This window comes from Gorilla gorilla, chromosome 18, assembly GCF_029281585.2.
Source record: "Gorilla gorilla gorilla isolate KB3781 chromosome 18, NHGRI_mGorGor1-v2.1_pri, whole genome shotgun sequence".
Taxonomy (NCBI): Eukaryota; Metazoa; Chordata; class Mammalia; order Primates; family Hominidae; genus Gorilla; species Gorilla gorilla.
Window position 1 is genome coordinate 36,566,976 of NC_073242.2, and position 25,342 is coordinate 36,592,317.

Here is a 25,342-nt window from a genome sequence, read left to right on the forward strand (position 1 = left end):
ATACATTCTGAGAAATGTGTCATGGGCGATTTTGTCATTGTGCAGACATCATGGAATGTAGTTACACAAACCTAGATGGTATAACCTGCTACTACAAATCTAGACTATATCATATAGACTATTGCTCTTAGCCTACAGATCTGTACAGCATGTTACTGTCCTGAATACTGTAGGTGATATATATATAATACTGTAACACAATGGTAAGTATTTGTGTATTTAAACACACAGAAAAGGTACAGTAAAAATACAGCATAAAAGATAAAATGATATGCCACACTGGTATACCATGGTATGCCATGGTAAGTACCAGGGCACTTACCAGAATGGAGCCTACAGGACTGGAAGTTGCCCTAGATGAGTTAGTAAGTCAGTAGTGAGTGAATGTGAAGGCCTAGGACATTATGGTACACCACTGTAGGCTTTATGAACACTGTATATATAGGCTACACTAAACTTACAAAAAAGATTTTTTCTGCAGTAATAAATTAATTTTAGCTAAGTGCAACTTTTGGTGCAAATGTAATTGCGGTTTCGCACCATGAATTTTAAATCATTATAACCAGGCTCAAACACATATTAATTAATCAAAATAGGAACCAGTACAATCAACACATTTTTTCCAATAAGAAATAAGTTTGTTTATTCCTGTAGCGTAAAAATCTGTGCTTTGGGATTCAGCGAACTCTTGGAAAGCATTTTCTGCATCCTGCTGGTTCTTCTTCCCTGCAAAACTGCTGGGATGCTTGAAGAAGTGGTAGTCTGTTGGCAAGAGGTCAGGTGAATATGGTGGATGAGGCAAAATTTCATAGCCCAATTCGTTCAACTTTTTTTTTTTTTTTTTTGAAATGAAGTCTCACTCTGTCGCCAAGGCTGGAGTGCAGTGGCACAATCTTGGCTCACCGCAACCTCCACCTTCCGGGTTCAAGCAGTTCTCTTGCCTCAGCCTCTCGAGTAGCTGGGATTACAGGCGCCAGCTACCATACCCAGCTAATTTTTGTATTTTTAGTAGAGACAGGTTTCACCATGTTGGCCAGGCTGTTCTCGAACTCCTGACCTCAAGTGATCCGTCCACCTTGGCCTCCCAAAATGTTGGGATTACAGGCGTGAGCCACCGCACCCGGCCTCAACATTTGAAGTGCTGGTTATGCGATGTGTGGTTGTTGTCATGGAGAATAACTGGGCCCTTTCTGTTGAGCAATGCCACAGCAGGCCTTGCAGTTTTCGGTGCATCTCATCGATTTGCTGGGCATACTTCTCAGATGTAATGGTTTCACTGGGATTCAGAAAGTTCCAGTGGATCAGACCAGCAGCAGACCACCAAACAGTGACCGTGACCTTTTTTTGGTGCAAGGTTGGCTTTGGGAAGTGCTTTAGAGCTGCTTCTCAGTACAGCCATAGAGCTGGTTGTTGCCGGTTGTCATATAAAATCGACTTTTTGTCACACATCACAATCTGATCAAGAAATGGTTCGTTGTTGTTGCACAGAATAAGAGAAGATGACACTTCAAAATGACGATTTTTTTAATTTTTGGTAAGGTCATGAGGCACCCACTTATTGAGCTTTTTCACCTTTCCAATTTGCTTCAAATGCTAGATGGCCATAGAACGGTCAATGGTTGAGTTCTTGGGCAACTTCTCGTGTAGTTTTAAGAGGATCAACTTCAATGAGAGCTTTCAGTTGGTCATTGTCAACTTCCGATGGCCAGACACTATGCTTCTCATCTTCAAGGCTCTCGTCTTCTTTGCAAAACTTCTTGAACCACCACTGTACTATATGTTCATTAGCAGTTCCTGGGCCAAGTGTGTTGTTGATGTTGCGAAGTGTCTCCACTGCTTTATGACCCATTTTTAACTCGAATAAGAAAATCGCTTGAATTTGCTTTTTGTCTAACATCATTTCCATAGTCTAAAATAAACGTAAAATAAACAGCAGTAATGAGTCATTAAAAAAATAAAGTGAGAAATGACCATTAAAATGATGTATAACATAACCACATTTATTTAAGAATGTATTCCAAAATCAAATGGCAAATTTCAACAATTACTTTTGCACTCACTTAGTAACCTTATAATTTTTTTTTTTTTTTTTGAGATGGAGTCCTGCTTTGGCACCCAGGTTGGAGTGCAGTATTGTGATCTCAGCTCACGGCAACCTCCGCCTCCCAGGTTCAAGTGATTCTTCTGCCTCAGCCTCCTGAGTAGCTGGGATTACAGGCGCACACCGCCACACCTGGCTAATTTTTGTATTTTTAGTAGAGACGGGGTTTCACCATATTGGTCAGGCTGGTCTCAAACTCCTGACCTCAGGTGATCCACCCGCCTTGGCCTCCCAAAGTGCTGAAATTACACACGTGAGCCACCTCACCCAGCCAAACTTTTAAATTTTTTAAACTTACTCTTTTGTCAATAAGCTCATTAATAAATGTTATTACACTTAGCTTAAAGTACACATTGTACAGCTGTACAAAAATATTTCCTTTCTTTATATCCTTATTCCAGAAGCTTTTTCTATTTTATTTTATTTATTTTTTGAGACGGAGTTTTGCTCTTGTTGCCCAGGCTGGAGTGCAAATGGCGTGATCTTGGCTCACCGCAACCTCCGCCTCCCGTGTTCAAGCGATTCTCCTGTCTCTGCCTCCCGAGTAGCTGGGATTACAGACATGCGCCACCACGCCCAGCTAATTTTGTATTTTTTTCAGTAGAGACGGGGTTTCTCCATGTTGGTCAGGCTGGTCTCGAACTCCTGACCTCAAGTGTTCCGCCCATCTCGGCCTCCCAAAGTGCTGGGATTACAGGCATGAGCCACCGCACCCGGGCAACTTCTTCTATTTTAAAAAGTATATTTTTCAATATTTTAAACTTTTTTGTTAAAAACTAAGACACACATACACACACACACATCAGCCTAGGCCTACACTAGTCAAGATCATCGAGATCACTGTCTTCCACTTCCACATCGTGCCCCACTGGAAGGTCTTCTGAGGCAATAACACGCATGGAGCAGTCATCTCCTATGATAACACATTCTTCTGGAATCCCTCCTGTAGGACCTGCCTGAGGCTCTTCTTGAGGGACTATCACTCTTTCAAAAAATGTCCATGGAGGTTTGCTTGGCTTCTTTCTTTCTTTTATTTTAATCATACATTTGCTTGTAAACAGATAATGCACCATGAACATATCTCACTATTAATGAAAACCGTTCAGTATGGGGGTCCGTGTTTTCAACGTTTTAAGGAGTTTGTTGAGGTCTGCAGCAGCTTCTGCTAAACCTTCACTGTGAATTTTCTTCTGGGTTTTTCTTCTCCTGCAGTTTCTTTTTTCTCTTGCCTCTTCTTCAGCTATCTATTCCTGTTCCAGTTCCAACAGCTCCTTATTAGTCAATTCCTCAAGAATTACCTCTAGGCGCTCTAACGTGTCATCCTCATCCACACCCAGGTTAAAATTATTTGCCACCTCAACCGCAGCTTTATTGATTTTTGAAACCTCCTCATCCTTGACAAATACTTGTAAGTCATGGACCAACCTTTTGGGTGTCTTCCTCCAGATGGCATTCATACCACATGGTGACATCACCCCAAGTCTAAGCAGGGTTCTTGATGAAGTCACAGATGTGTTGCAATCCTTCCAGAATTGTCTCAGTGTCTTCACAGTGTCTTCCTCAGCTGCAGCAATCACCTGGGCAAAGGTCTCCTCAGGTAATAGGCCTTAAAAGCTGCTATACCTCCATGATCCATTGGTTGAAACAAAGAGGTGGTGTTTGGAGGGGAAAACACCACTTAGATATTGGAATGAATATCACCAGTAAAAGGATGATGTATGGGAGCCTTATCAACAATAAGCAAAATCTTGAAAAATATATTATTCTCCAAACAGTATTTCTGCATTTCTCTGGCAAAACAATTCAGGATTGCATCTTGGAAGAGGGGCTAGGTCATCCATGACTTCTTATTGCTCCTGTAGTACACTGGCCATGTGTGCTTACTGATGTGCTTCAAGGCCCTGTGGTTCTCACTGTGCCAGATCACAGAGGTTTCGATTTGTAGCCTACAACATTGTCCCCCAAGGAAGACTGTTATCCTGTTCTTCAAAGTGTTGAAACCTGGCATTGACTTGGCCTCCTTATGGATGAAAGTTCTCTTAGGCATCCATTTTCAGAATAGGAAAGTTTCATCCATATTGAAGATTTTCTCTGGCAAGTCATTTTCCTGCACAATCAGCTTATCTACAGTTTCCAAAAATTCTTCAGCTGCCTTCACATCAGCACTCACAGACTCACCACTCACTTTCTTTTCTTTTTTTTTTTTTTTTCTGAGACACAGTCTCGCTCTGTCACCCAGGCTGGAGTGCAGTGGCATGATCTCAGCTTACTGCAACCTCCGTCTCCCAGAGCGATTCTCCTGCCTCAACCTCCTGAGTGCCTGGGATTACAGGGACGTGCCAACATGCCTGGCTAATATATTTTTAGTAGAGACAGGGTTTCGCCATGTTGGTTAGGCTGGTCACGAACTCCTGACCTCAAGTGATCCGCCCGCCTTGGCCTTCCAAAGTGCTGGGATTACAGGCATGAGCCACCATGCCCAACCTCACCACTCACTTTTACGTTATGTAATTAATAACATAATTAATCCTTTAAACCACTCAGAGCTAGCAATAATTCAGCATAATAGTTGGGTCCAGCCGTTTCTTTCAATGTCGCACACAGACTTTTTGTTTTGGCTGAGATCATCATGGTGCTGAGAGAGCTATGCTTCTGTGTCTAGTCTTCAATCCAGGTCATCAGAAGTTTCTCCACAACTGATATAGGCCACCCTTCTCAAATTTATTTATTTATTTATTTATTTAGAGATGGAGTCTCCCTCTGTTGCTCAAGCTGGAGTGCAGTGACACGATCTCGGCTCACTGCAAGCTCTACCTCCTGGGTTCAAGCGATTTGTCTGCCTTAGCCTCCTGAGTAGCTGGGATTACAGGCGTGTGCCCACCACCACACCCGGCTAATTTTTGTATTCTTCATAGAGATGGGGTTTCACCACATTGGCCAGGCTGGTCTTGAACTCCTGACCTCCAGTGATCCATCCACCTCAGCCTCCCAAAGTGCTGGGATTATAGGCATGAGCCACTGCACCTGGCCCTGCCCTTCTCAAATTTTTATGAGTCTCATTGCCTTCAATGAAGCAGATCCTTTAATAGCTTCTGTCACTTTGTTCTTGTTCTTTAAGATCATTGCTATGGATGGGGCATGGTGGCTCATGCCTGTAATCCCAACAGTTTAGGAGGCTGAGGCAAGAGGATCGCTTGAGCCCAGAAGTTTGAGACCAGCCTGGGCAACATAGCGAGCCCCTGTCTCTATTTAAAAGGAAAAGAAAGGGCTGGGCATGGTGGCTCATGCCTGTAATCCCAGCACTTTGGGAGGCTGAGGCAGGTGGATCACCTGAGGTCGGGAGTTCAAGACTAGCCTGACCAACATGGAAAAACCCCGGCTCTACTAAAAATACAAAATTAGCCAGGCGTGGTGGTGCAGGTGCCTGTAATCCCAGCTACTCAGGAGTCTGACGCAGGAAAATCGCTTGAACCCAGGAGGTGGAGGTTGCACTGAGCCAAGATTACCCCATTGCACTACAGCCTGGGCAACAAAGCAAGACTCCATCTAAAAAAAAAAAAAAAGAAGAAGAAAGTTATAAATAAAACTTTCTATTTTTTTGCATGTCTCATCATTTTTGGTTGAAAGTGACATTTTAAAAACCAAAGTTGGGTGCAGTGGCTCACGCCTGTAATCCCAGCACTTTGGGAGGCTGAGGTGGGCGGATCACGAGGTCAGGAGATTGAGACCATCCTGGCTAACACAGTGAAACCCCGTCTCTACTAAAAATACAAAAAATGAGCTGAGCATGGTGGCGGGTGCCTGTAGTCCCAGCTACTCAGGAGGCTGAGGCAGGAGAATCACTTGAACCCGGCAGGTGGAAGTTGCAGTGAGTCAAGATCACACCACTCTACTCCAGTCTGGGCGACACAGTGAGACTCCGTCTAAAAAAAAAAAAAAAAAAGTGTGGCAGCTCTGAAAATTAGATTCCGCCCCTCCCCAGGCTTTGTTATTGTCACTGTACGTTGTTGCTGCTATTTGTTATGTGAATCCCTAGACTAATTCAGTCGCATCTGTATTCTATGTTGTGCAGCCACTGAAGTCTGCTCTGTTAGCAGTTAGCCCAGTTAGCTTAGTTGTCAGCTAATGATTGGACAGAGATTTTCTTAAATGCCTTTCACAAATGACTCTCCCAGCTTTTCCGAGGGGCTCTATGTGTGTGTCTCAGTGTTCCAAAGACAGTTTACAGCACTGCTCTAACCTTCCCTTGCTGCCGGCACAGAGCCACAAGGTCAGCTAGAGGTGAGAGCATAGGATCTTCTCAGGTCTTTTCTCTGTATGTTCACAGCCCTAGACATGCTGGTGACCTAGGAATTCCTAAGAATATGTCAGAGCTTTGCTCTCTATTGGATATGGCATGGTTTTCTTTCAAGTTTTTTTGTCAGCCTCTTATATCTCCAACTGGTATTACCACCCCAGGCACTTGTGATGTTAAACAGTTGTCACTGCCTGTTTTTGTTTGTTTTCAACAAATGCCCTAGGGACATGGCTGTTAGTATAGGAAAAGTCCTGAGTCAGGTCAAATAAAGATAAACCCTGACGGCTGGGCACAAGGGCTTATGCCTGTAATCCCAGCACTTTGGGAGGCCGAGGCGGGCGGATCACATGAGGTCAGGAGTTCGAGACCAGCCTGGCCAACATGGGGAAACCCCATCTGTATTAAAAATACAAAATTAGCTAGGCACGGTGGTGCATGCCTGTAGTCCCAGCTACCCGGGAGGCTGAGGCAGGAGAATCACTAGAACCCAGGAGGCAGAGGCTGCAGTGAGCCGAGATTGTGCCACTGTACTCCAGCCTGGGTGACAGAGCGAGACTCCATCTCAAAAAAAAAGAAAGATAAACCCTGAGAATAGAGCTTTTCAAGGAGTCAGCGGATAGGTCAAATAATGACACTTCTCTGGAAATGGAGCTTTTGTTGAGGTTCAAACCTGTTCTGCCCCTCCAATGGCTGCTAGGCTATTGGTTCTCACAGGTCTCTTAGTTGTGAAGCTCTTAGTTATCAAGATTGCTGTGGACCAAGGGAGAGAAGAATGGGAGCAGAGCAAGTTAAAACACCACAAAGCTCACTCTCCTTACTAGGATTCAGCTGTTTTTTCTTGAAAAACCATGCCTTGGAGGCCGGGCGTGGTGGTTCATGCCTGTAATCTCAGCACTTTGGGAGGCCAAGGCGGGTGGATCACCTGAGGCCAGGAGTTAGAGACCAGCCTGGCCGACATGATGAAACCCTGTCTCTACTAATAATACAAAAATTAGCTGGGCGTGGTTGTGCACGCCTGTAATCCCAGCTACTCGGGAGGCTGAGGCAGGAGAATCACTTGGACCTAAGAGGTGGAGGTTGCAGTGAGCCGAGATTGTGCCATTGCATTCCAGCCTGGGTGACAAGAGCGAAACTCCATCTCCAAAAAAAGAAAGAAAGAAAGAAAGAAAGAAAGAAAGAAAGAAAGAAAGAAAGAAAGAAAGAAAGAAAAACCATGCCTTGGATTGTAATAGCTAGCCTCTGGTTAATTTATAGAGTTCTGAAAAAGCTGATTTGGGCAATTTTTGCCAGTGTTCTCATTGCTTTTATGGGGGAATGGATTTTTGGAAGTCTTTAGTCTCCCATTGCAGAGTATTTCTCTCCTGCTTCCTTTATACACTAGGAGAAACCCTAGGTCTGGTAGCCAAGATCCTGACTCCACTGCCACAGTGAAGAGTCCCAGCCTCTCATTCCTTTCCAGACCTAAGTCATTAGCGGACCCAGAGCTCCTTGATTGAAGGAGATAACCAGTCCCCTGGAGGAAGGTCCTTGCAGCATAAATCTTCCTTCGAGCCTTTCCAAAGTGACCTATGGCCACTCACCAGGGTGTCTGTGCCCTGGGGAGAGGGAATATCCAGGCTCCTTAGGGATTACTAGACATAGGCTCTAAGTTTATGCTTATTCCTAGGGACCCAAAACGCCAGTCTGCTCCACCAGTCAAAATAAGGGCTTAAGGGGGTCAGGGGACAGATGGAATCTTAATTCCAGGCCTTCTCAGTGGGCCCCAGTGGTTCACAGACCCATCCTGTGGTTACTTCCTCAATGCCAGGAAAAACCTAGAATAGACATATTTGGTAGTTGGCATAGTCATTAATGAGACACTCGGAGATACTGGAAGAAATCCTATCACGTGTCAGAAATTCAAGAGAAGGAGCCCTGCAATTACATGTGAAACTGAAGGGCTGATCCAGAAGACCAACACCCAAACAACAGGAGTCCCAAAAGAATAGAACGGGAACAGTGGAGTGGGAAATTTGAGTCTGAAGAGTAAAATGACTCGCATGAATAAAGATAAGCATCTAGACATAGCCTGATAAAATCCCTGAGTCCCAGAAATAGAAAAAACACCCTATAAGCTTCCAGACAAAAAGATTAGGTTACTTATAAGGGAACGAGAATCCTCTAAGGGTGCCCATCTACAATACTACAAGTCAGGAGATAGTAGAATACAGATTGCTAAGAGAAAAGGAATGTGACCAAAGAATCAAAACCAACCAGTGTAATTGCCTAACCAAGGCGAAAGAAAGACATTTTCTGGCTTACAAGATTCAGTGCATATATCACCTACATGCCCTCTGAGGGATTTCCTTAAGAAAATTCTCTCAGTAGTGGTTACAAATTCACGATAATGACAGATGAAGAGGTAAGGTAGCAGAGTTAGCAATGAATTACGCAATACAGAGAGAGAGTTCAGCTTAGACGGCGGAGGATAGACTGGGAATTTGTGCATCAAGTGTTTAGAGACTGTTTGGCAGAAGTGATTAATGAAAATCCTAATAACAGTCCCACCAGGGTGGTTTACACCTGAAATCCCAGCACTTTGGGATGCTGAGCAAGGAGGATCATTTGACGCCACAGGTTCAAGACCAGCCTGGGCAACATAGCAAGACCCTGTCTCTGTCAGGCCTCTGAGCCCAAGCTAAGCCATCACATCCCCTGTGACCTGCACGTATACATCCAGATGGCCTGAAGCAACTGAAGATCCACAAAAGAAGTGAAAATAGCCTTAACTGATGACGTTCCACCATTGTGATTTGTTCCTGCCCCACTCTAACTGATACGATATATTCTCCCCCCTCCCCACCTTTAAGAAGGTACTTTGTAATATTCTCCCCTGCCCTTAAGAAGGTACTTTGTAATATTCTCCCTGCCCTTGAGAATGTACTTTGTACACCTATCCCAAACCCATAAGAACTAATGATAATCCCACCACCCTTTGCTGATTCTGTTTTCGGACTCTGCCCACCCGCACCCAGGTGAAATAAACAGCCTTGTTGCTCACACAAAGCCTGTTTGGTGGTCTCTTCACACAAATGCGCGTGACATTTGGTGCCGAAACCTGGGACAGGAGGACTCCTTTGGGAGACCAGTCCCCTGTCCTTGCCCTCACTCCGTGAGGAGATCCACCTATGACCTTGGGTCCTCAGACCAACCAGCCCAAGGAACATCTCACCAATTTTAAATTGGGTAAGCGGTCTTTTCACTCTCTTCTCCAGCCTCTCTTGCCACCCTTCAATCTCCCTCTCTCGCTACCCTTCAATCTCCCTGTCCTTCCAATTCCAGGTCTTTTTCCTCTCTAGTAGAGACAAAAGAGACATATTTTGTCCGTGGACCCAAAACTCCGGTGCCAGTCACGGACTCGGGAAGACAGTCTTCCCTTGGTGTTTAATCATTGCGGGGACACCTGCCTGATTATTCACCCCACATTTCATTGGTGTCTGATCACCACGGGGATGCCTGCCTTGGTCATTCACCCACATTCCCTTGGTGGCAAGTCAACTGTGGGGACGCCTGCTTTGGCTGCTCACCCACATTGCAGCCCAGGGCTGCTCACCACTCCATGTCTCTTCCTTTCTCTTTAAACTTACCTCCTTTGCTATGGGCAAGCTTCCGCCCTCCATTCCCCTTTCTTCTCCTTTAGCCTGTGTTCTCAAAAACTTAAAACCTCTTCAACTCACACCTGACCTAAAACCTAAACACCTTATTTTCTTCTGCAATACAGCTTGACCCCAATACAAACTCGACAATGGTTCCAAATAGCCAGAAAATGTCACTTTCAACTTCTCCATCCTACAAGATCTAGATAATGCTTGTTGTAAAATGGGCAAATGGTCTGAGGTGGCTGACATCTAGGCATTCTTTTACACATCAGTCCCTCCCTAGTCTCTGCTCCCAATGTGACTCATCCCAAATCTTTCTTCTTTCTCTCCTGTCTGTTCCTTCAGTCTCCACCCCAAGCTCTGAGTCCTCTGAATCCTCCTTTTCTATGAACCTATCTGACCTCTCCCCTCCTTCCCAGGCTGCTCCTTGTCAGGCCAAGCCAAGTCCCAATTCTCCCTCAGCCTCCGCTCCCTGACCCTATAATCCTTCTATCACCTCCCCTCCTCACACCCGGTCCAGCTTACAGTTTTTTTTCCACGACTAGCCCTCCCCCATCTGCCCAACAATTTCCTCTTAGAGAGGTGGCTGGAGCTGAAGGTATAGTCAAGGTTAATGCTCCTTCTTCTTTTTCTGACCTCTCCCAAATCAGTTAGCGTTTAGGCTCTTTTTCATTAAATATAAAAACCCAGCCCAGTCCATGGCCCGTTTGGCAATAACCCTTAGACGCTTTACCGCCCTTTACTCGACATTAGAAAAAGCTCCAAAAATTAGATTCTGGCCCTCAAACCCTACAACAGGACTTAATTAACCTTGCCTTCAAGGTGTACAATAATAGAGTAGAGGCAGCCAAGTAGCAACATATTTCTGAGTTGCAACTCCTTGCCTCCACTGTGAGAGAAACCCCAGCCAAATCTCCAGCACACAAGAACTTCCAAACGCCTGAACCGCTGCAGCCAGGTGTTCCTCCAGGACCTCCTCCCCCAGGATCTTGCTTCAAGTGCCAGAAATCTGGCCAATGGGCCAAGGAATGCCCACAGCCCAGGATTCCTCCTAAGCCGTGTCCCATCTGTGTGGGATCCCACTGGAAATTGTACTGTCCAACTCGCCCAGCAGCCACTGCCAGAGACCCTGCAACTCTGGCCCAAGGTTCTCTGACTGACTCCTTCCCAGATCTTCTTGGCTTAGTGGCTGAAGACTGATGCTGCCTGATTGCCTCGGAAGCCTCCTGGACCATCACAGATGCTTTGGGTAACTCTTACAGTGGAGGGTAACTCCATCCCCTTCTTAATCAATATGGAGGCTACCCACTCCACATTACCTTCTTTTCAAGGGCCTGTTTCCGTAACTGTTGTGGGTATTCACGGCCAGGCTTCTAAACCTCTTAAAACTCCCCAATTCTGGTGCCAACTTGGACAACATTCTTTTTTTTTTTTTTTTGAGACGGAGTTTCGCTCTGTCACCCAGGCTGGAGTGCAGTGGCATGATCTCAGCTCAATGCAAGCTCCACCTCCTGGGTTCACGCCATTCTCCTGCCTCAGCCTCCCAAGTAGCTGGGACTACAGGCACCGGCTAATTTTTTGTATTTTTAGTAGCGACGGGGTTTAACCATGGTCTCAATCTCCTAACCTCGTGATCCGCCGCCTTGGCCTCCCAAAGTGCTGGGATTACAGGTGTGAGCCACCGCGCCCGGCCTGGACAACATTCTTTTATGCACTCCTTTTTAGTTATCCCCACCTGCCCAGCTCCCTTGTTAGGTCGAGACATTTTAACCAAATTATTTGCTTCCCTGACTATTTCTGGGCTACAGCCACACCTCAATACCTCCCTCCACAACCCATTATTCTGTTATGGATCTCAAACATGCTTCCTTTACTATTCCTTTGCACCCTTCATCCCAGCCTCTCTTTGCTTTCACTTGGATTGACCCTGACACTCATCAGTCTCAGCAACTTACCTGGGCTGTATTGCCGCAAAGCTGCAGGGACAGCCGTCATTACTTCAGTCAAGCCCTTTCTCATTATTTACTTTCTTTCTGTACATCTGCTTCTCACCTTATTCAATATTGTAACGACCTTCTACTTTGTAGTCCCCCCTACAAATCCTCCCAACAGGACACCCTCCTGCTCCTCCAACATCTATTCTCAAAAGGATATCTCGTATCCCCCTCCAAAGCCCAAATTTCTTCCTCATTCATTACCTATCTCGGCATAATTCTTCATAAAAACACAAGTGCTCTCCCAGTTGATCGTGTCCGGATAATCTCCCAAACCCCAACCCCTTCTACAAAGCAACAACTCCTTTCCTTCCTAGGCATGGTTAGGTACTTTCACCTTTGGATACCTGGTTTTGCCATTCTAACTAAATCATTATATAAACTCACAAAAGGAAACCTAGCTGACCCCATAAATCCTAAATCCTTTCCCCACTCCTCTTTCCATTCCTTAAAAACAGCCCTAAAAGCTGCTCCCACACTAGCTCTCCCTAATTCATCCCAACCCTTTTTGATTACACACAGCTGAAGTGCAGGGCTATGCAGCTGGAATTTTTATACAAGAGCTGGGACCATGCCCTGTAGCCTTTCTGTCCAAACAACTTGACCTTACTGTTTTAGGCTGGCCCCCCACATTATTCCTGATAACACACCTGACCCCCATGACTGTATCTCTCTGATCCACCTGGCATTCACTCCATTTCCCCATATTTCCTTCTTTCCTGTTTCTCACCCTGATCACACTTGGTTTATTGATGGCAGTTCCACCAGGCCTAATCGCCACTCACCAGCAAAGGCAGGCTATGCTACAGTATCTTCCACACCTATCATTGAGGCCACTGCTCTGCCCCTCTTCACTACTTCTCAGCAAGCCGAACTCATTGCCTTAACTCAGGCCCTCACTCTTGCAAGGGGACTATGCATCAAAATTTATACTGACTCTAAATATGCCTTCCATATCCTGCACCACCATGCTATTATATGGGCTGAAAGAGGTTTCCTCACTACGCAAGGGTCCTCCATCATTAATGCGTCTTTAATAAAAACTCTCTCAAGGCTCTTTTACTTCCAAAGGAAGCTGGAGTCAATCACTGTAAGGGCCATCAAAAGGTGTCAGATCCCATTGCTCAGGGCAACGCTTACGCTGATAAGGTAGCTAAAGAAGCAGCTAGCGTTCCAACTTCTGTCCCTCACGGCTAGTTTTTCTCCTTCTCATCGGTCACGCCCACCTACTCTCCCACTGAAACTTTCACCTATCAATCTCTTCCCACACAAGGCAAACGGTTCTTGGACCAAGTAAAATATCTCCTTCCAGCCTCACAGGCCTATTCTATTCTGTCATCATTTCATAACCTCTTCCATGTAGGTTACAAGCCACTAGCCCGCCTCTTAAAACCTCTCATTTCCTTTCCATCGTGAAAATCTATCCCCAATCTGCCACTCTTGACTCCCTCTTGGAGTGGATAGATGATCTTTGCTGACAGGGCACACTCCAATTCTTTCACCCTTATGAAGTCCTATTCCTTACTTTTATACTCACTCATATTCTCATTCCCATTCTTACGCCACCCTCTACCTCTCCCCCGCTATCTCCATCACACTGTCAATCTCACTGACTCTCTCCTAGCCGTTTCTAATCCTTCTTTAACAAATAATTGCTGGTTTTGCATTTCTCTTTCCTCCAAAATCGCCGAGGCCCTGATTTACTCACTGCTGAAAAAGGAGGACTCTGTATATTTTAAAATGAAGAGTGTTGTTTCTTCCTAAATCAATCTGGCCTGGTATATGACAACATAAAAAAATTCAAGGATAGAGCCCAAAAACTCGCCAACCAAGCAAATAATTACACTGAACCCCCTTGGACACTCTCTAATTGGATGTCCTGAGTACTCCCAATTCTTAGTCCTTTTTTTTTTTTTTTTCGAGACAGAGTCTTGCTCTGTCACCCAGGCTGGAGTGCAATGGCATGATCTCAGCTCACCGCAACCTCCACCTCCCGGGTTCAAGCGATTCTCCTGCCTCAGCCTCCAGAGTAGCTGGGACTACAGGCACACGCCACCATGCCCGGCTAATTTTTGTAGTTTTAGTAGAGATGGGGTTTCACCATGTTGGCCAGGATGGTCTTGATCTCTTGACCTTGTGATCCGCCCACCTCGGCCTCCTAAAGTGCTGGGATTACAGGTGTGAGCCACCGCACCCGGCCTTCTTAGTCCTTTAATACCTATTTTTCTCCTTCTTTTATTCAGATCTTGTGTCTTCTGTTTAGTTTCTCAATTAATACAAAACTGCATCCAGGCCATCACCAATAATTCTATATGACAAATGCTCCTTCTAACAACCCCACAATATCACCCCTTACCCCAAAATCTTTCTTCAGTTTAATCTCTCCCACTGTAGGTTCCCACGCTGTCCCTAATCCTGCTCGAAGCAGCCCTGAGAAACATCACCCACTATCTCTCCATACCACCCCCAAAAATTTTTGCCACCCCAACACTTCACCACTATTTTGTTTTGTTTTTCTTATTAATATAAGACAGGAATGTCAGACCTCTGAGCCCAAGCTAAGCCATCATATCCCCTGTGACCTGCACGTATACATCCAGATGGCCTGAAGCAACTGAAGATCCACAAAAAGAAGTGAAAATAGCCTTAACTGATGACATTTCACCATTGTGATTTGTTCCTGCCCCACCCTAACTGATGCGATATATTCTCCCCCACCCCCCCACCCCCCCCACCCTTAAGAAGGTACTTTGTAATATTCTCCCCCGCCCTTAAGAAGGTACTTTGTAATCCCAGCACTTTGGGAGGCCGAGGTTGACGGATCACAAGGTCAGGAGATCGAGATCATCCTAGCTAACATGGTGAAACCCCATCTCTACTAAAAATACAAAAAATTAGCCAGGCGTGGTGGCGGGCAACTATAGTCCCAGCTACTTGGGAGGCTGAGGCAGGAGAATCACTTGAACCTGGGAGGCGGAGCTTGCAGTGAGCCGAGATCACGCCACTGCACTCTATCCAGCCTGGGCAACGGAGCAAGACTCCCATCTCAAAAAAAAAAAAAAAAGTACTTTGTAATACTCTCCCCACCCTTGAGAATGTACTTTGTATGCCTATTCCAAACCAATAAGAACTAATGATAATCCTACCACCCTTTGCTGACTCCTCTTTCGGACTCAGCCCACCTGCACCCAGGTGAAATAAACAGCCTTGTTGCTCACACAAAGCCTGTTTGCTGTTTGGTGGTATCTTCACCCGGACGCGTGTGACAGTCTCTACCAAAAAAAAAAAAAAAAAAAAAAAAAAAAAAATTTGAAAATTAGCCTGGCCTAGTGATGTGCCTTTGTATTTCCAGCTACTTGGGTGGCTGAGGCAGAAGGATCCCTTGAGCTCCGGAGTTTGAGGTTGCAGTGAACTATGATTATGCCACTGCAGTCCAGCCCAGGTGACAGAATGAGATCTTGTATCTTTAAAAAATAAATGAATAAAAATAAAATAAAACACCAATTCAAGGTACTGGCAGTAGGACTCTAGGTGGCAGGAATAGTGTTACTCTCATTTTTCCTCATCTGTATTTCCTGACATTTTACCGTGCACATACATATGGCTTTTTTTTCTTTTTTTTTTTTTTTTTGAGATGGAGTCTTGTTCTGTCACCCAGGCTGGAGTGCAGTGGCGTGATCTTGGCTCACTGCAACCTCCACCTCCCAGGTTCAAGCGATTCTCCTGCCTCAGCCTCCCTAGTAGCTGGGATTACAGGTGCCCGCCACAGTGCCCTAATTTTTTTTTTTTTTGTATTTTTAGTAGACACAGCATTTCACTATGTTGGCTAAGCTTGTCTCGAACTCCTGACGTCAGGAGATCCATCCACCTCAGCCTCCCAAAGTGGTGGTATTACAGGCGTGAGCCACCGCGCCCGGCCATATGGGTTTTATAACAACAACAAATCCTCATAATAGACAAGAACAAAAAATTGTAAACTATCTCAGTAATAAAACTCAAGGACTGGGGAGAGTGGGAGAGTTAGAAGCATGCTAAAGGCAGCGTCTTTCAGGGAGTGATGGAGGAGTTGGCAAGCATAATATTTTGATGGAGGAGGATTATTTACCATGTATCCATAGAGCAATTTAAGGATATGATTGTTAGGAAAGAAGATAAAACACTAGCAGGTTAGCAAAGGGAAGGCTGGGTGCGGTGGTTCACGCCTGTAATTGCAGCACTTTGGTAGACTGAGGTGGGTGGATCACTTGAGGTCAGGAGTTTGAGACCAGCCTGGCGAACATGGTGAAACGCTGTCTCTACTAAAAATACAAAAATTAGCCAGGCGTGGTGGCACGCACCTGTAGTCCCAGCTACTCAGGGGGCTGAGGCATGAGAATCGCCTGAATCTGGGTGGCAGAGGTTGCAGTGAGCCAAGATTGTGCCACTGCACTCCAGCCTCGCCAAAATAGCGAGACTCTGTCTGGAAACAAAAAAAATGGTGGGGGGGTGGGAATCAACAGGAACTTGATGAAACCTACCAAAGTTAAAGAAAAAAAAAAGGCACAGAGGAAAACATTAATGAAATGTAAATAGTAAATGTAAAATAAGGCGGAAAGAAAGTATATTGCTTATTGAAATAAATATGAACAGGCTGAATTAACCTATTATAAGTCAGAGGTTGGCTGGGCGTGCCGTCTCATGCCTGTAATGCCAGCACTTTGGGAAGCTGAGGTGGGAGGATTATATAAGGCCAAGAGTTCATGACCAGTCTGGGCAACATAGTGAGATATCTTCTCTACAAAATGTTTAAAAATCAGCTGAGCATGGTGGTGCACACCTGTAGTCCCAACTATCCAGAAGGCTGAGGCTGGAGGATCACTTGAGCCCAGGAGTTTGAGGCTACAGTGAGCTACAATTGTGCTACTGCACTCCATCCTGGATGACAGGGAGATACCCTGTCTCAAAAACAAACAAAAGTCAGAGCTTGTCAAACCAAATGACTTTTAAAATCTAGCCATATGCAATGTATAGGAAATGCACATAAAACAAAGTGACAAAAATGTTGAAAATTAATAGATGGACAAAAAATTCCAGGCCAAAAAAAACATGATTGGGGGAGGGTGGGTATCATTGAGATTCTGACCATGTTTATTTCTTGGTTTGGGTGGTGGTTATAAGGATATTTTGTTTTGTAATACTATCTTAAACTATTTTTCTATGAATATTTATGTATATGGATGTTTCATAAGTGGTAGGCAGAATAATGGCCATTATTCTGATGTCCTAAAATTCCCACACCCTAACCCCTGGAACACGTGAATGTCTTACTTTACATGGTGAAGGGATTTTGCAGGTGTGATTAAGGACCTTGAGATGGGGGTTGTCTTGGATTATCCAGGGGGGCACAATGTAATCATGTTGGTCTTTAAAATCAGAGACTCGGCCATCCCAGCACTTTGGAAGGCCGAGGCAGGCGGATCACCTGAGGTCAGGAGTTCGAGACCAGCCTGGCCAACATGGTGAAACCCCATCTCTATTAAATATACACAAATTAGCCAGGCGTGGTGGCGCATGCCTGTAATCCCAGCTACTCAGGAGGCTGAGACAGGAGAATCGCTTGAACCCGGGAGGCAGAGGTTACAGTGAGCCAAGATCGCGCCACTGCACTCCGGCCTGGGCAACAGAGCAAGACTCCATCTCAAAAAGAAAAAAATAAAATAAAATCAGAGACTTATTTCTGATTTTGATCAGAGGGAGATGTGATTGTGGAAGAATGGTCAGAAATGCAGTGTGACTGACTCTGAAGATGGAGGGAGGGGCCTCTGGAAGCTGGAAGAGAGAGTGAAACAGACTGTCCCCTAGAGCCTCCAGGAGGGAACACAGCCCTGAAGACACCCTGATTTGATTTCATTTATTTATTATTTTTTGTTGTTGTTTTACAAGAATCTCTTGTCCAACAGAAACACCTTGATTTGAGCCCAATGAGACTCATGTCAGACTTCAGACCTATGGAATTGTAATATGATAAATCTGTGGGTTTTTTTTTTTTTTTTGAGACAGAGTCTTGCTCTGTCACCCAGGCTGGAATGCAGTGGTGCGATCTCAGCTCACTGCAACCTCCGCCTTCTGGGTTCAAGCGATTCTCCTGCCTCAGCCTCCCGAGTAGCTGGGACTACAGGCGTGTACCACCCGACCCGACTAATTTTTTTTTTTTTTGTATTTTCAGTAGAGACAGGGTTTCACCATGTTAGCCAGGATGGTCTCCATCTCCTGACCTCCTGATCCGCCCACCTCGGCCTCCCAAAGTGCTGGGATTACAGGCGTGAGTCACCGCACCCAGCCAAATCTGTGTTGTTTTAAGCTACTAAATTTGCTGTAATTTGTTACAGCTATAGAAAACAATACAATAGGCCAGGCGCGGTGGCTCACGCCTGTAATCCCAGCACTTTGGGAGGCCGAGGCGGGCAGATCACCTGAGGTTGGGAGTTCGAGACCAGCCTGACCAACATGGAGAAACCTGGTCTCTACTAAAAATACAAAATTAGCCAGGTGTGGTGGCATGTGCCTGTAATCCCAGCTACTTGGGAGGCTGAGGCAGGAGAATCTCTTGATCCTGGGAGGTGGAGGTTGTGGTGAGCGGAGATTGCGCCATTGCACTCCAGCCTGGGCAACAAGAGCGAAACTCCATCTGAAAACAAAACAAAAAACAACAACAACAAAAAAGATAAAGAACAGAACGGAAAAGAAAAATAATACAACAGCAAAAAAAAAGATTTAAAAAAAATTGGCCTTACTGTTATGCCTCTGCTTTACCTCCCTTCTCAGCTTCCACATTACACTTTTAAAATGAATCTGTAATTTTTTCTTTTTTTTTTTGAACTCCTAACCTCAAATGATCCACCTGCCTCAGCCTCCCAAAATGTTGGGATTACAGGTGTGAGCCACCGCACCCAGCCATGAATCTAATTTTTTCATGGCCATGGCTTTGTGAGTCGACAGTTATGGGAAAGACAAAGTAGAAAGAGTGCTGAGCTTGAAGACTGGGGCCAGAGTCGTAGTTCCAGCTTTGCTGTGTCACTCGGGGCCTATCGCTTTCCCTCTCCGAGCCTATAGCCTTCATTATTTTATTTTGTTTTTTGCGACAGGGTCTCACTCTGTCACCCAGGCTGGAGTTCAGTGGCATGATCATGGCTCACTGCAGCCTCGACCTCCCAGGTTCCAGCAATCCTCCCACCTCAGCCTCCTGAGTAGCTGGGACTACAGGCGCCTGCCACTGTGCCCAGCTCATTTTTTTTTACTTTTTGTAGAGATGAGTTCTCACTATGTTGCTGGCCTCGAACTCCTAAGCTCTAGTGGATCTCCTGCCTCTGCCTCCCAAAGTGCTGGGATTACAGGTGTGAGCCACCACGCCTGGCTCTTTTTTTTTTTTTTTAAAGAGACGGGGTCTTGCTCTGTTGCCCAGGCTGGAGTGCAGTGTCATGATCAAAGCTACTGTAGCCTTGAAACTCCTGGGCTCAAGGCATCCTCCTGCCTTCGCCTGCCGTGTAGCTGGGACTACAAGTGAGGACAATCATGCCCGACTAATTTTTTTTATTTTTTGTAGAGATGGGGTCTCGCTATGGTGCCCAACCTGGTCTCCAACTCTTAGCCTCAAGCAATCCTCTCACACTGGCCTCCCAAAGTGCTGGGGTTACAGGCATGAGCCATGGTGCCTGGCCTTTTTCTGTCTTTTCTGAGTTCAGCATGGACCTAGCATAGAATGGCACCTCCATGATTGTTGAATGAGTAAACAAATTATTCCTTGCCCTTAAATTAGAAGATAGAATGAGGTGATATCTAAGAAAACTCTTCTCTAAAATTCTAGAAAAATAGAGTAGGGCAGTGGCTAAAAGCCTAGAATCCATGTGTATGAATACATGCATCTATCCATCTATCTCATATATCTGTATATCTCACCTGTATCTCAATCTCTTAGCCCAGGGCCTGCCACCTTAGGAAGATGCAGTAAATGGGAGCCATTGTTACCATCACATTCCTGTTCCCCAGGGAGGCTCAAGGATTCTCATCTCCTTTTCCCCAAACTCCAAGCCCCTCAGCCCAGCTGCTGCTCTAGAAGCCTAGGCAGAAAATGGTTCCTTAGACCAGGCCTTACGACTCCTGGCCTGCCAAAGGAGTGAGACTTCTTTTTTATAAGAACACCCTTTTCATAGTGGTCTTTTAAGTTTCATTCTGAAGTTCCTAAAAAAAAAGGAAGCTTGCTTTCATTAGAAAAATTGGGAAAAGAGGCCAGGTGCAGAGGGTCACACCTGTAATCCCAGCACACCTGTCTTCTCGGCCAAGGTGGGAGGATCACTTGAGCCCAGGAGTTTGAGACCAGTGTGGCCAACATAGTGAGACCCCGTCTTTACAAAAAAAATAAAAAATTAGCCGGGTGGGCTGGGTGCGGTGGCTCACGCCTGTAATCCCAGCTACTCAGGAAGATCAAGCAGGAGGATCGCTTGAGCCCAGGAGTTGGAGGCTGCAGTGAGCTGTACTCCAGCCTGAGTGACAGAGCAAGATCTTGTCCCCCCACCAAAAAATAAAATAAAATTAAATAAATAAATAAATAAACTGGGGAAAGAGATTTTATAGATAAGGAAGTAGAGCCAGAGAGGGTAAGAGACTTGCTGGGGTACCACAGCCAAGCATCACCTCCCTCCCTTACATGACTCTCAACTCCAGAATTTCCCTAAGGAGTGGCCAGAGCAGTAGACTCAGGGATGGGCACCTGGGTTCCAATCCTTGTTGCTCCATTCACTAGCTGTGTGCCCCTGGGCAAGTCACTTCACTGTCCTAGAACTCAGTTGACTTATCTGTAATATTGGAAGAATAGCGCCTGGGAAGTAGCGAGGACCAGATAAATTGTAAATGTACCCAGCCCAGTGCTGACACAGTAACTCAGTGGCAGTTGCAGGCCAGGGGAACGGTCGTTAACTCATCACCAGAGGGGCCAGAACTGGGCAGGGGGAAAGGTGTCCTGAGTGGGAGATCCAGGTCTTGGGGTGCTCCGACTCTGGATCTCTGGGAAGAGGAATCCCCAACTCTGCTTCCCAAGTAGCTAGAAACTGACTTAGGAGGGGGACAGCGTATAGGGAACACTGAAATGCTGCTGTAAACGATGGCTGGAGTTAGCCTCATCTGAACTCTGTGTTTGAGGGTACACACTCTGAAGTCAGATGATACAGATTCAAATCTGCCTCTATTATATACTATGGGACAAGTGACTTCACTTCTCTGTGCCTTGCTTTTCTCATCTGTCAAGTGGAAATAATAAGAGTACTTACCTCACTAAGTTATTGAAATGATTTTGTAAGATTATGCATGTAGTGCTCTGAGAATATTCACCTAGCTCAATGTTAGCTTTTTTTTTTGAGACCGAGTCTCACTCTGTCGCCCAGGCTGGAGTGCAGTGGTACGATCTTGGCTCACTGCAACCTTCACCTCCCGGGTTCAAGTGATTCTCCTGCCTCAGCCTCCTGAGTAGCTGGGACTACAGGCAGGCACCACCACGCCTGGCTTATTTTTGCATTTTTAGTAGAGACAGGGTTTCACCATGTTGGCCAGGCTGGTCTTGAACTCCTGACCTCAGGTGATCTGCCTACTTTGGCCTCCCAAAGTGCTGGGATTACAGGTGTGAGCCATCGCACCCGGCCACTATTTGGTTTTATAGGGTCCAGAATTACTCAGATAATTGCTTGGATTTAGGGTTGAGATTCTCACCTAAGTTGAGTGAGACCACATGGACCCTAATCATCCTGTCTGGAGGTGCTTAGCCTCAAGTTTGGGTCAAGTTGAATTGCACAGCTGTGAGAGAGGTGGACTGAGTTAAATCGGTGTTGAACAAGAGCATGGCAGGACCTGGTTGTTTTGCTTATCTTCTATATGCTATAATTTCAAAAATTAAGGTATAAAATTAAGCTGTCTCTGGAAAAGGATATTCGTGTTATTGGAATGGGTTCTGAATTTAATGGTCTGTTAAAGCCCACAGGGAAAGAATAAGATGAGGAATAGGGTCTGAGGGAGGAGGCAGAGTTCTCATGAAGATGATGGCAAGAGGTGGGAAAGTCCTTGGCCAGGAAGGGGAGAGAAGGAGTCATGGTGAATGCCCTGTGGCTGTGCTCCAGGAAAGTGGTCAGTCCTGAGAGCAGGTGGTGGCCTGACATTCCAGAAACCCTATATGCACCCTATATGCAGGTAATCCCAGCCAGCCTAGAGACTCTGGTGCCCACAGGTGGAATAGGGCAGAAGTCATGGAGTGTAAGGGACCCCTGTGGGCTTGGAAAGTGATGCCAGTAGCAACCAAGATGAACTAGAGATCAGACTCTCCTCACCACCAGCACGCACGTTCACACACACCCTTATTCTCCAGGCAGGCAGCACTTCCTGAACTGCGGTGTGCCGTTGAGAGAGGGTGAAAGCCCCAGTGGCAAATGAGATGGGATTTCTGTTTAGAGTCATAAATTGTTTCATAGAAATATTTGAATATTTGTTAGAAGAGGTACCCAAAACAACTCAACCAGCCTGGTGCCCGCATGTTTTGGGTAGTGGCCAGAGTCCCCTCTCAAGCCTGCTAATCCATTCCCCACCCCCTATCCTACTTCCAGACTTGGTAAGTAGGTAGTTTTGGCAATCAGACAGACTTGGTTAAGCCTAGCTTCTGTCACTAGCTGTGTGACACTGGACAAGTAATTGTACCTGACTTCTCTGAACCTGTTTCTTCATCGGTAAAATCATGCACTTCTTTACAGGAGTTGTCAGGAAAATGCAATGAAAGAATAAGGTGAGGGTGGTTTTCAAATGATGACCTGGAGAACCGTAAATCAGACAATCCAGTGTTTGCCAAACTTCATTCACATCCCATCTTCCCAACCTCTGACAAATTTGTGGACCACCTCTACTTCCGTTTACTTAATCTTGTTCTTTAAAAATTATCAACTCACGTTTTGATGGAAATAGGTGTATTCAAAAAGGAAACTTTAACCACTGCCATAAATGAGAAATTATCATGTACCCAAGAGTGGTAAAAATAGATACAATAAAACCAAAACAATGCTGTTCAGTTCTAGCTGGCTATGATTACAGGCCAGGGCTCTGAGCTCAAGGAGTTGATTTTGTTAAAAACAACAACAAAAAGGTTATCTCAATCAAAAAAGGCCACATAAAGCCCTAATATGAAATGTCCAAAATAAGCAACTCTATAGAGACAGAAAGTAGATTTGCAGTAGTCTAGAGCTGTAGTGGGAGGAAGGCTTGGGAGTTACTGTTAATGGTATGGTTTCTTTTAGGGGTAATGAAAATGTTCTAAAATTGACTGTGGTGATATTTGCAAAACTGTGAAGATACTAAGAATCATTGAACTGTACACTTTAAATGGGTGAGTTGTGTGGTGTGTGAGTCATCTCTCTCAGTAAAGGTGTTATTTTAAAATACGTATATATGGGCCGGGTGTGATGGCTCAGACCTGTAATCCCAGCATTTGGGGAGGCTGGGGCGGGCAGATCACTTTTGAGCTCAGGAGTTCCAGACCAGCCTGGGCAACATAGCAAAACCCTGTCTCTACTAAAAATACAAAAATTACCCAGGCATGGTAGCAGGAGCCTGTAATCCCAGCTACTCAGGAGGCTGAGGCAGGAGAATCGCTTGAACCTGGGAGGCGGAGGTTGCAGTGAGCCGAGATCGAGTCCCTGCACTCCATCCTGGGCCACAGAGCGAGACTGTCTCAAAAAAAAAAATTGTACATATATATATATACACACACACACACATATAGAAAAATTATATAATATTTCCTCCTCTCTCTCTATACATATATATATATAGATATATGTATACACACACACACACACACACACACACACACACAGAGGAAGGTACAGGTGTCAAACCTTTTTTTTTTTTTTTTTTGAGACAGATTCTCGCTCTGTGGCCCAGGCTAGAGTGCAGTGGTGCGATCTTGGCTCACTGCAACCTCTGCCTCCCGGGTTCAAGGGATTCTCCTGCCTCAGCCTCCCGAGTAGCTGGGATTACAGGTGTGTGGCACCACATCCGTCTAATTTTTGTATTTTTAGTAGAGACAGGGTTTCACCATGTTGGCCAGACTGGTCTTGAACTCCTGACCTCAAGTGATCTGCCCGACGCGGCCTCTTAAAGTGCTAGGATTACAGGCGTGAGCCACTGAGCCCAGCCTAAATTCAATTATTAAACTCCTTGAGTTAATTAAAGGGTAGCCGGGCGCGGTGGCTCATGCCTGTAATCCCAGCACTTTCAGAGGCCAAGGCAGGAGGATCGCTTGAGCCCAGGAGTTCCAGACCAGCCTGGACAACATAGCGAGATCCTGACTCTACAAAAAACAGAAAAATTAGCCGGGCTTGGTGGCGCGTGTCTGTAGTCCCAGACACTCCTGAGGTTGAGGTGGGAGGATCACCTGAGCCCTCGGGAGGTCGAAGCTGCAGTGAGCGGAGATCGCACCGCAGCACTCCAGCCTGGGGGACAGTGAGGCGGTCTCAAAACAAAACAAAAACAAAAGGGGAGGGCGGGGGGAAGACTTAAAGACCCCTGAGCCAGGGCCATTATTATTTAACTTGGTCGGGTCTCTGAACCATTCGGAGGAAGCTTGGGTTTCTATCCTTCCCGACTGAGCCACAGACCTGAGTCTTGACTCCGGATAAATCACCCCAGACTGTTTTTCTGTCTGTGACACGGGAACGGCAGCTTCTGCCTCGCGAGGTGCAGAGAGAATGAGAAGCGCCGTGTGTGGCGCGCCTGACACGGTCAGCTAGCGGGTGGAGGCCCGGAGCAGAACGCCCTCGGGCGCCCGCCCTTGCAGCCGCACTGGAGACCGGGAATGGCTCCGGCCACGCCTCTGCCGACTGCGGCAACGCGAGGGACAGCTGGTCTCCGGGGTTGCAGCGTAACGCCCTCCTTCCCGGCCTCAGCTTTCCTGACTGCATAACGGGCATACAGTGGGTTCCATGGCGCAAGGGAGCTGAAGAAGCCGCCCGCCCCCAGCTCGCCCGGGATCCTCACGCCCCTATAAGGCCCCGAGGGGCCACGATGCTGCCCACAGCCCAGATCGCGAGTGCGGACCCTGCGGGAGGGTCTGGCCTAGATGCGAGTTTCCCGCCGCGGACCAGGCGAGGCCGCGCGACATATCCCCTACCCGCTTACTGCAGGCCGCAGACGGAGACAGTGCAGCCAGGCGCACTGCTGAGGTTGCCCGAGGTCTCGGCCTCGGCGGGTCGGGAACACGCGGCGCGCGCCCGCGCCCCAACCGGAAGTCCGCCACCGGCCGCTC

The 25,342-nt window shown here is 46.2% G+C and overlaps 1 protein-coding gene and 1 pseudogene across 3 annotated transcripts in view; both read right to left on the reverse strand.

The window, feature by feature from the left end:
- Positions 1-25,342, reverse strand: part of LOC101146971 (BAF chromatin remodeling complex subunit BCL7C) — a 67,227-nt gene that overhangs the window by 23,067 nt on the left and 18,818 nt on the right. The gene's annotated exons all lie outside the window — the stretch shown is intronic.
- LOC129527656 (histone-lysine N-methyltransferase SETMAR-like) lies at positions 617-25,304 on the reverse strand (annotated as a pseudogene). Its single transcript, XR_008672665.2, has 2 exons — positions 25,208-25,304; positions 617-1,909 (listed from the first exon to the last, which is right to left on the reverse strand). The product of XR_008672665.2 is annotated as a histone-lysine N-methyltransferase SETMAR-like (transcript).